The sequence below is a fragment of the Felis catus genome, chromosome C1 (genome assembly GCF_018350175.1).
Source record: "Felis catus isolate Fca126 chromosome C1, F.catus_Fca126_mat1.0, whole genome shotgun sequence".
NCBI classification, from domain to species: Eukaryota; Metazoa; Chordata; class Mammalia; order Carnivora; family Felidae; genus Felis; species Felis catus.
This window is the reverse complement of record NC_058375.1, coordinates 147,592,022-147,604,243: the sequence shown is the minus strand read 5'-3', so window position 1 is coordinate 147,604,243 and position 12,222 is coordinate 147,592,022. Positions and strand designations below refer to the sequence as shown.

Genomic DNA, 12,222 nt, shown 5'->3' with positions numbered 1-12,222 from the left:
TTATAGAGTGTAGAATTATGGAGCCAAAAAGGACAAAGTCCCTAGTGGATCATTAGGAGATACAGTAATTGAGGTCTCTCCTACTTCCATCCCTTAGTTACTGGACCTATGCATTCATCTTACTTGGGGATACAGTGTCATATAAATTTTTTTTAATTCAGTCTTCTGGAGGATGGATACCTTTTCTTACAAAGGGCTGCTTCTAAGCTAGCATTTCAACTGTGTCCTCAGAAGATCATTTTAAGGCTCTATCAGGTAGGTCACTTCTGATTAGAATGGTATGTGGTATGACCAGTGGATCCGGTAGTCATAAGCCCACTCTCATACCTCCTTTTATTTTTTTTTTCAACATTTATTTATTTTTTGGGGGGACAGAGAGAGACAGAGCATGAACGGGGGAGGGGCAGAGAGAGAGGGAGACACAGAATCGGAAACAGGCTCCAGGCTCTGAGCCATCAGCCCAGAGCCCGACGCGGGGCTCGAACTCACGGAGCGCGAGATCGTGACCTGGCTGAAGTCGGACGCTTAACCGACTGCGCCACCCAGGCGCCCCTCTCATACCTCCTTTTAAAAAAAATTTTTTTTGGGTCGCTTGGGTGGCTCAGTTGGTTAAGCACCTGAGTCTTTATTTCAGCTCAGGTCATGATCTTGTCGTTTGTGAGATCAAGCCCCACATTGGGCTCTGTGCTGATGGCACAGAGCCTGCTTGGGATTCTCACTCTCCCTCTCTCTCTCTCTGCCCCTTCCCTGCTCTCTTTCTCTCTCTCTCAAAATAAATAAACTTGAAAAAAAGTTTTAAATAAAGAATTTCTCTTTATTAAGTAATTTCTACGCTCAACGTGGGGGCTCGAACTCACAACCTGAGGATCAAGAGTCATATGCTGTATAGACTGAGCCAGTCAGGTGCCCCTTCCATATCTCTTCTGTAGTAAAATAGGCTCTGTGTTCTGTCACAATTTTATATAGGATCCTTTCTCAGGGATAAAATATTCCATAAGTTTTTGGATAGTCATAGTGGCTGTGGAGGGCATTAACATATAATGCAAAGATTTTCATACTCTGTTCTTCCACTATGCTCATCCACCTCCTTGCTCCATTCTTTAAATCTTACTCTTTTCTGTGTATCTGCCCGTGAGTCCTGATATATTGCAACCTCAAGCCACTTCTTTCACACAAAGTGGATAAACAGGTGCATCACCCAAACGCCTGCCCATCAGGAGGATTTTCCCTCACTAGTGTCTTTCAAAGCCACTTCCGAATGAGGCTGCAGTGTGGCTGCTTCCATTTTTAAGCACTGGCATACTAAGCTTTTCTATTTGTAAACCAAGCTTGTAGATTTTGCTTTTCCGTCAGCTGAGGATAAGAGATTCCCAGTATGATCAAAGCGAGGTGAGGGAGAAGTGCTGGCACACAGTGGTGAGGGTCACGGGCTACTTGCTCATGCAGCTTGTTTTTGCTCTCTAGTCCTTCGCGTGCTTGAGCTCGTGCTCATCTCACAATAGACTGCTACAGGATTCTAGCAACCTTACATGAACCCAGCTCTGAATGGGTGGTTCTAGAAGCATGGTCGTTTAGTGTCTCCTGGTCAGGCATTCCATCTCTACCAATGTCCATTAGCACCCCAGATGTTTTTGTTTCTTTTAAGTATATAATGTTGTTTATGCCAGAATCTCAGGAATGTGCACCGTTATTCTCTCGCTGGGACTTGCCATAAACCGTGCTGCTACATTGCATCTTTCCTGCCACTTATCTCTAATACCATGGGACTTGCGGGGACTTACAGCTCAGGTGGCAAAGCTGCTTGCACTGCAGCTTGAATTTGCTGAAGAACTCTTTTTTGTGCTGGCACCTACTGAAAGCTGGCATCATTTCTTGTCACCTGGAATATGAGCTAGATAAGTATTCTCTAGTGTGGAATATGCTGACTCTAGAACTGAGAGCAACCTATCAAGGATAGGAGTTCCCACTCAGTAGTGGGAGGTCAAGGTATAATGATTTGTCTTTTACTTTGGAAGGTATGCCCTAGCACACCACTGACCTCAAGACTACAAAATTCTGGGGTGTCTGGGTGGTTCAGTTGGTTGAGTGTCCAACTCGATTTCGGCTCAAGGTCATGATCTCAGTGTCGTGGGATTGAACCCTGGATTGGGCTCTGCATTGAGCATGGAGCCTGCTTGGGATTCTCTCCCTCCCACCCTCTGCCCACCCCTCCCCTCTGCCTCTCTCTCTAAAAAAAAAAAAAAAAAAAAAGACTACAACATTTTATTTATGTGTCAGGATTCTCATTCTTTATAGGGTTCATCTTGCATGGAATGTATGTGTCTTACTAAGTCCTCCAGCATGCTAACCAATCTTATTCATTAGCTCCAATTAGCATAACATCATTGATATAATGGATCAATGTGAAGTTCTCTGAGATGCCCAGATGGTCCAGATCATTTTGGCCTATATTCTTATAGAAAACATAGAATTAACATAGCTTTGGGAAAAACTGTAGAAATGTATTATTTATGTAAATGCAAACTGTTTCTGATGCTATTTTTTAATCAGAATATAAAAGAGTATATTTGCCAACTTAATTGGCATGTGTCATGTACCTGAAACCATATTAATTTATTCTAGCAAATATATTAATCATACATAGTACCATGGTTGCAATTAGGGAGACAATTCATTTAAGTTTGCCATAAACTATCATTTTCCAAGAGCCATCTTACTTCTTCTGGGGGCCAGGTGGTCAAATTAAATGGAGATACGGTAGAGTCCTCCATTTCTACAAAAGTTATAGCCTTAACTTTTGCCATCTCCCTATCTGGGGTTGTGATATTGGTTTTGGTTCTTAGATGGGACTGGGGGGATGAAGAAATATTTTCAGAGTCTTCTACTAGGGATTCCCCATTATGACAGCCCATACCCTAAAGGCCAAGAACCCAAAGTTGGAGTTATGCCAACTACAACATAGGTCAATCCCAACTACACATTTGGAGATCATGAAAATGACTGTTGGGCAGATCAGTAGATCCAGTTGGTTCACTGTAAGCAGGACCTTGGTCGAAACTCCACAAACCTCCATTCAGGAAAACCATGATGATACTTTGAGTATCTTAAGATCTATATTAACTGAGACCTTTGTTTCCCACAGTCTCCAAAATGTTTGTGATAACTAACTATAAGTGACTATTCAGTCAATGGGTTCTACACCTGAAAAACAATTCAGGTCCAGGATCATAGCAAGACATCAAAGCATATAATTGCCCTCAATTTAGTGTCCATCCATCTCTTTTTCTTCCAACCGTATAAGCTGAGTTGTACCCTTATTGGGTGCCCATCTACTTTGCCCCTAGGCATACTGTGTCCATTAACCATCTCTATTTTTCTGCAGATCAGGCCCCCTTAGGTACCCTATGACTCTGCCACTCATTAAGAAAATTACATCCATCTTGCTTCTGGCAGTTAAGTGGCATTACCTACTCTGTATTGTTTTGGAGTCCTAACATCCCTATTGCTATTACTGAGCCTAATTCTGTAACTTTCCCACTTTCCTAATTCTGTAATCTTTCCTAATGTTAACCCTGTCTTATCAAGGACTTTCCTCACTGAACCTTTTAGTGATGCTGTTGCCCCTCCCGTGAGTGCATTACTTATGACCTTGGGAATGATGTGCCCATTAGTCCTTTCCAGGGTACATAATCATCTGGTGTCTTTTTAGCCTTACATATATATCCACTTAAGCATGCCCATTTCCCTGGGCATTTAATCCCTTTCTCCACTGTCTACCATAGCAATTTTGGCATTTCACCTTCATCTAGCATGAGCCACCTTTTTTCCATGTTTCTAGCATCCATACTAGTGGTGAGTTCACACTGTCTCCTCAGATCTTTGACAGGCTGTTAAATCTTATATTTTGGGAAGTGTCCACAAATCAGTAAACTCTCCTTTATCCAACTGTTCTGCCTGCGTGTTGGAGTGACCTCAGAATCCACTTTCTGTAATACTCCCTCAGCTACTACCAATACATTATAATTAGGTCTTATAACTCCTTTAGGTAGTCTCTTTCCTTCCTTATCAGGCCCAGCATGTCCCCCAACTATGTTATGTCGAAAGTTAACCCTAATGATATAGGCCTACTGACCAGAAAGAAAAATGGGGGCAGATCATGAGGAAGGCACATTCTGCATGCAGGGAAAGACATCTTAATGGTCCTCAAGAAGGAAAGAGTGCTGGCTTTTAATGGAGATGGGCGATCACTTCTGTGAACCAGGAGGATTCAAAGAAGTCAAGGGTTCAAAAGCTTAAATAGCATCTACCCAAACGTCTCCAGCTTGAGTGTCAGTGTTCTATATTTTTGAACCATGGTCCTGATCTTGGCATAACAGAGTTGCTTTGATTCAGCAATTGGCCTTTTCCAATTATTGATATCAGATTAAAACAAAAAACCAAAAAGCCTCTGTGTCTATGTGTACAAGTACACATACAGGCACATACATGCCTTTGGAGTACACAGGCATTAAAGAAATTTCTGGAAGGAAACATTTTACCACGGTTAAATACATGGAAGGGAGTATAATGGGAAGTTGTGGAGAGAGGAACTTGAACTATTTACTGTACATTCTTCTGTATTTTTTACAAATATTTGTACAATATTTTTAAAGTATTAGAAACATTAAAATGATCATTGCCATAAGAGGAGAGAAATGAAAGAAGTCTTTAGTAATGTTCTTTATTTTCCTGCAAGATGCTTGACCTCACTTGACCTCATCCCTTGGGGAGAGAAGGGATATGTGAAGGCCATTGTGCAATGAACCAGTCTCTTGCTCCTGGAGAAGTGAGGGGGAAAGGGCTTGTTATCTGCAGTCAGCCATATTCTTTTACTTCTCTTCAGAAGGGGCCGAAGAGCTTTGCAACTAAGACCCAGGAGCAATGGAAACTGCATCAGAAGCAGAGCAACCTGTTTGCCTGTTAAAGAAAATCATTCAATTGGGGGTGGTCTGCACATGATACCACAGAAGGAGTTGAACCTCTGCATTGACAACTTTTCTTGGGAACACCTGGCTGGCTCAGTCAGGAGAGCATATGACTCTTGATCTTGGGGTTGTGAGTTCATGCCCCACTTTGGGTGCAGAAAAAGAAAAAGAACAAGAGCAACTTTTCTCAGCTTTTTGGTAAGTTTGCAGGATAGAATGTGCCAAATAACTTACATAAATAGAATAAAATTTCTGTCTTTTATAGCTTTTGGTTAGACAGATTTTCAATACATTTGAGAAATGTATTTAAGATGGTGTATTTGTTTCCTGCAGCTGCTATAACAAATTATCACAAATTTGGTGTCTTCAAACAACAGAAATTTATTCTCTCACAGTTCTGCAGGCCAGAAATCCAAAATCAGTTTCACTAAGCAAAAATCAAATCATCAGCCGTGCCACACTCCCTCTGGAGGCTCTACAGGAGAATCCCTTCCTTGACTCTTCCAGTTTCTGGTGGCTGTCAGTATGTCTTGGCTTGCGGTCACATCACTCCGATTCTGCCTGTCTTCACATACCCCTCTTTTCTGGGTATGGGTGTAAATTCCCTCTGCCTCTCTCTTATAAGGACATTGTAGCAAATTGGGCCCACCCATATAATCCTGGATAATCTCTCTATCTTAAGATCCTTGACTAAATCACATTTGCAAAGACCCCCTTTTCCTGATAAGTTAACATTTACAGGTTCCAGGAATTAGGACTGGCGTCTCTGAGGTCCATTATTCAGTCTACTACCAAGGGACTGATTTAAAACATGTAATACATATGAAATCAATTTGTGGGGCTCCGTCTTTTCAAAGACAAATCTGCTTCTAGAACCCAATACTGAGAAACAATGGGAGTTTCATGTATCTTCCAATCAGAAGAAAACTACCATATGAATTAACACACCATGGATAGAGAAAATAATTGGTAATTTCAAATTTGACTTTCCCACCCCTGACCTTCTGAATCAGAATCTTTCCATCTAATTCTTACCCTACCCAAAGGTATAAGAGTAGACACTGATATATAGTCTCCAGTTCAGAGTCAAACTTCTTCTCACATGGGAAACTCCACATAGCTGACTTCTGGGTAATAAGCAGGGATTTACTTATTTAACCGTGTAGGATTCACCGGTCAGGAAGTCAAGCTGGAATACTAGTAAACATTTGTTAAACATTTATTATATCCCCAGTACTGAGTGAATTACCTCACACATATTATCTTATTTAATTCTCAGAGCTAACTTTATTTTTTGAGTTTATTTATTTATTTTGAGAGAATGTATGTGTGTGCATGCAAGCAAGGGAGAGGCAGAGAGAGAGGGAAAGAAAGAGTCCCAAACAGGCTCTGCACTGTCAGCATGGAGCCCTTCCCGGGGCTTGATCTCATGAACCATGAGATCATGACCTGATCCGAAATCAAGAGGTGGACACTTAACCGACTAAGCCACCCAGGCGCTCCTCAGAGCTACCTTTTGAGGTGGAGTGATTCATTAAGGCTCTTTGGTTGGATCCCACATAACCAAAAACAGATTTATGAGTAGGCCTCTGGACTGGCTCGTGAATCAGAAGAGCTGCACAAACAGGGTTAGGAAAGACAGAAAGGACAACACTCTGAGGCACTCAGCCGCAGCTCTCGGTTCTCTTCTCCGTCTGTGGCCCTATCATCAGATGACTCTACCTACACTGCCTTCTACTTCTGTGGGTTTTCACTGACAATTTGAATTCCAAGCAGAGTTTAATTTGACTCCGCTGGAACAAAGGTACTATTGTTGGCCCTCCCTGAGACAATGCCCACTATGGGCCAGAGGTACATGTTCAGTTATAGGGGGAAAAAAGAGTGAGCAGGAGGAATGGATCAGACCAAAGTAATAATAATTGCTTCATAAATAATGTTACCCTCATTTTACAAATGGGAAAAAAAAATTGAGCCTCAGAGAATTTGCAGCTTAGTAGCAAGTCGTAAAGCCATAATTTGAACCCACTTCTGCCCAACCTGAAGCCTGGATTCTTAACCACTATTCCCATCTTGGTATCTGCTGAAGCCCAGGAATCAAAGACAGATTCCAAAGCAGTTTCTGCATGAATTTCCAGCAAGAGTTGTGGTATTTCAGCCAATTTGGAGACCCAGGAAAGTAAATGTACAGTGAGAAATCTCTCTGTGACTATTTTGTGAGCAGGTATTGATTGCAGTGTTGGATAAAATGGACATTTAAAAAAATGTTTATTTTTGAGAGAGAGAGAGAGAGAGAGAGAGAGAGAGAGAGAGAGAGAACGCAAGCAGTGGGGGTGGGGGAGTGCAGAGACAGACACAAACACCCATAGATAGGAAGACAGAGGATCCGAATCAGGCTCTGCACTGAGAGAAGAGAGCCTGATGCACGGCTGGAACACCCAAACCATGAGATCATGACCTGAGCTGAAGTCGGATGCTTAACTGACCCACCCAGGCACGCCTAAAATGGACATGTTTTATAGCTTAAGTGTGGTTGCAAGAAGGTAAAACCCAACTGTAACAAGCTTAAACCAAACAGTATTTATTGACTCAAGGGAATGGGCAACCTAAGGGAGAAACAGCCTTCAGCAAATCTAGATGCAGTGCCATCAAGACTGGTCCCTCTCACTCTTCATCTTCATGTTCTCCTTCCCTTTGTGCTCACTTCACTCCCAGGTAGACTCTATCTGTGTGAGAACAAAGATGGCCATTAGCATCACTAACAGTCAGCAACATCAAGGAAAAGAACTCTTTTTCTCCCTGCATCCATGGCAATCCTGAGAAAAGATTCTGATTGGCTCTTCATGGATCGGGTGCTAAGTGACAAGCAGACCAATCACTGTGTCCAGAGAAATGGTGTACACATTCTGACATGCTGTTCTAACTCCTGTGTCGATTCCTATGGTGGATTACATGAGACCACATGACTGACAGACTCACCAGAATCACACAGAGTGGGCTAAAATCATTTCCTAAAAAAAGAAAGAGAAAGGCTGTTGCAAAAAATGGGGGTGGAGAAGGAGAGCAGGTATAAAAAAATTGTAAACACATTATAGACAAACGATGGTACACACCTTTGGGCCCCACTTCACCTACTGAATCAGAATATTTCTGCATGATTCTTACACAGGCTAAAGTTTGATCCATACTACAGTTTGTAAAATGAAAGGAATTCCAGGAAAGACATTGAGGAAAAATAAGATTATGAGGTGAAAGAAGTAAATCAGAGCTAGAATGAAGAGTAGGTAATAGATGGATGAAATAAAGGGGAGAAAGGGAGAAATAGAAAAGCAAAAACAAGCAATAGCACCAGCAGCATTTGGACAAACAAGGCATGTTCTCAGGAGTCAGTCAACTTTACCTTTGTATATCCTAGGGGCTGTTGTATAGAAATCACTTCAGCACAGTGCTGGAAAGAGCCGGGCTTGGGAAGGAGAAAGGCTTGGGTGTGAATTCTCATTTTGCCACTAATCAGCTTTATGAATTTAGGCAGATGACTCATCCTCTCTGGTATCAGTCTTCTGATCTATAAACTGGGGATAATGATATCTTGCTCACAATATTCTCCTGAGGCTCCAGAGACTGTAATGCATGCAAAAATAGTTGTTCTTGTCTTAGATGTCTCCCAGTTCTCTTAACCCTTGCTGCAGAATTAAGACCCAAGAGGTAGGGAAAATTTAGGAAGAGAAAGGCTTGTGCTTAATATGAAGAGCTTTCTAGCAACTTGAGTCACCCTACAACCTAATTAGCTGTGACCTCATTGATAAGGACTGAATGTGTTTCCCCCGACCCCAGATTCATATGTGGAAACCTCAAACCCCAATGTGACTGTATTTGCAGAGAGAGCCTTTATTGAAGCAATTAAGCTTAAATGAGGTTATGAGGGTGGAGCCCTGATCCATAGGATTAGTGTCCTTATAAGAAGAGGCATCAGAGAGCTTGTTGCCCTTTCTCCGTGGAAGGGACACAGTAAAGAGGCAGCCATTTGCAAGTCAGAAAGAGAGCTCTCACCAGGAACTGATCCCTGCTAGAACCTTGATCTTGGACTTCCCAGTTCCCAGACCTGTGAGAAAACAAACTTCTGTTAAGCCACCAGCCGACAGTGTTTTATTATCACAGCCTGAGCAGACTAAGAGCCTCTCCTCACTGGAATTAAAACAAGCTGACAGTCACCTTTCAGAGATACAGAGGGACTTTCCATAGGAGGACAGTAGAATAAGAACAAACTATCTCTAAGTCTATCCCAGGACTTCTCAACCTTGGCTGCATATTAGAATGACCTGGGAACTTTTTATTTTTATTTTCCAAGATTAAATAATTATTTAAAAAAGAATGCCACTCATGGGAGGGAAATCAATGTTGTCTCCCATAATTCTCTGCATCTGGGACTATAGAAATATCACTGTCCCTGCCCCACAGCTTCAAATTAACATTCTCAAGTCACGACAATAACTCTTCCCAAAGGGGACCTTCTGGAAAGACAAGCTATTTCATCAGCTCATATTTCCCTCTTTTTGTAGCATGTACTAGCTACCTATCCAAGAAATATACACTGGGGAGTAAGGAGGGGATCCAAGAAAGCCCCCAGTTGTTGACAGCCACAAGATTAGAGACAAGCACAAAGGAGTAGCTCAACATACTGGTAAAAAGTCCTATGACAGCTTGGGAATAACTTCATTTCATTCATGGTAGAACCCCACTGTCTAGTGCATAGGTAACAGAGCAGTGAGTTATAAAGCCACAAGGAAGTGATGTCACCTAGGAGTTGAGGAATAAAACCCACAAAAAATCCTAGGATGCCCTCTTCACAATAGAAGGTTACTATGGAGTCACCAATTCCACAGTACTTGGATTCTCTGCCAATGAATTGTACCATAGATCTCAGAGTTGGTCATGTGTAAGGGATTTATGATGATGGTAGCAGCAGAACGAACCGACATCTCTCCTGAGTTGTATCATTCATAACTTGGTCAAAGGAAGGTGTGACTTCTTTCTGTTCATTTCCAGGGCCTAAATCCTGTAAAACTTTACCATAGACCACAGTTCCAAGGACTCCTGAACACAGTCTTAGAGTCTGTGAACAACTCATGCTTCCCATCTATGCTCCCAATGTGCTGAACATGATAAAACAGACAGGAAACTGATATACTTGCTGCCCCCAAATATTTCGTTCTATTGTTGGAAGAAGAGACTTATATCCCACCTGGATGAGCATCTTCAAGTGCATGAGAGACTGGGACAGGATAGTGAGGCAGGAGCCCAGGAGCACTTGACAGACCATATTTGCCATGATGGCACCTGGAGATGGACAGACATATGGAACCACCAAGCAACTGAGTTACTCCCAGGTCTGACCTCGGAACTTTTTAAATATACTGATGTGAAAGAAGAAGAAAGAAAGAAAGAAAGAAAGAAAGAAAGAAAGAAAGAAAGAAAGAAAGACAAAGAAAAATACAAAGAAAAGGAAGGAAGGAAGGAAGGAAGGAAGGAAGGAAGGAAGGAAGGTACTGATGCCCAAATTCTCCCTCCTAGACCAATTAAATCAGGCTTTCTGGGTGTGTGCATTCTAAAATAGTGTTCCAGGTTACTTTAATGCACAGCCACGGCAAGATTGAGAATCGATACCTTAAGAGATCTGAGACTCTTTCCAGCTCAGAGTTAGTATTAATTTATTGAGACTTACATCTGGTGACCTAAGAAAGGAGTATGTGTCATGAACCCCACTTTGCCAGTACGAAAGATAGAAAAGAAAGAATTGTGAAGTTAGTTCCCCAAGTCATTAAACAAGCAGATAATGAAGTTGTAATATCTTATCTTTCCATGTATGACCTTTGAAATTCCTAAACTATATTTAACAGTGTAGTAGACATTTGTCATTTTTGGTAGCCAGCATCCTTCCCCTTGTATTGGAAGTAGCTTGTCTTTGGGCCGACTACTCCTTACAATTCTATGGAGTCTTAATAGGACAGTTGATTACAAGGTACCCCATCACAAATTAATCCACCAGACTCTTTCTTTTTTTTTTTTTAATTTTTTTTTCAACGTTTTTTATTTATTTTTGGGACAGAGAGAGACAGAGCATGAACGGGGGAGGGGCAGAGAGAGAGGGAGACACAGAATCGGAAACAGGCTCCAGGCTCTGAGCCATCAGCCCAGAGCCCGACGCGGGGCTCGAACTCACGGAGCGCGAGATCGTGACCTGGCTGAAGTCGGACGCTTAACCGACTGCGCCACCCAGGCGCCCCTAGACTCTTTCTTCAGGGAGAATGACAGAGGGACTCTAGGTAGGTGGAGCTGTACTATTCCCATGTCACAACTAAGGAAAGAGAATGTATTCCTCAGTGAGACCCTATAGCTCCCTCCTTCCCCTTCTTCCCAACACATGGCTCTCAGCATTTCCTTTAATTCTGTGAGCTATTGAGTATGCTTCCACTAACTTCCTTTTTCCACATAGATGATTCAGAGCTTCTTCCAGTAGCTTGCAGGACTGGTTCAAAATAGGTATCTGGAAGTAAGCACTGCAAGCAACAGAAATCTCAGCCATGGAAATAGCAGATGTAGGTAGGTACAAGGCAGTGGAAATCCTCCAATTCGGTTGAAAAAGTTGAAGCCAGTTCTTTTCTTGAAATTTCCAATTTTCACATGCATGAGTAAATTTCTTGTTTTGCTCAGTCTAGTTCTGATTAAACAAGCTATGTATGCAAAATGCAAGGAGTCACAACAGCAAGGTGTTCCCCTCTTTGTGGTTATTTGGGACATCAGTAGGTTGGGGTTGCCATTGGGTGGGCCTTATAGCACTTTTTTTTAACCCATTAGAGTAGTCTTAATGCACATCAACACCTGGCTGAAACCAAGCCTGTTGCTGTTATAGGCCTCCAAACAATAAATGGGAATTGGAAATTTAGGCCCAGAGTGTAGTACCCAACCAAACTCCCCATCTAAGATTGTTGTAATAGAAAGAGCCTATAGAAAGCAAAAAGGCAGAGACAGCAAGTGGACATAATAATAATGATGATGACCACCATTTGTTAAGCCCTTACTGTGAGCCACTGATCTATGATGTCATTTAATCCTAGAAGAGCGATACTATTATGTTTTGTTTTGTTTTATTTTGTTTCTAAGGTTGAACTGCAGATGCACAGAATTGAATTGATTCAGTCAGTCATTCTTTCCCGTTACTGGCATGATATAATCATCTGTCTAGACATGACCCCTATTTTTT

At 42.0% G+C, this 12,222-nt stretch overlaps 1 pseudogene; it reads right to left on the bottom strand.

Moving 5' to 3' along the window:
- Positions 1-9,096: 9,096 nt before the first annotated feature.
- LOC101091548 overlaps positions 9,097-12,222 on the bottom strand; it is a 55,264-nt pseudogene continuing 52,138 nt past the window's right edge.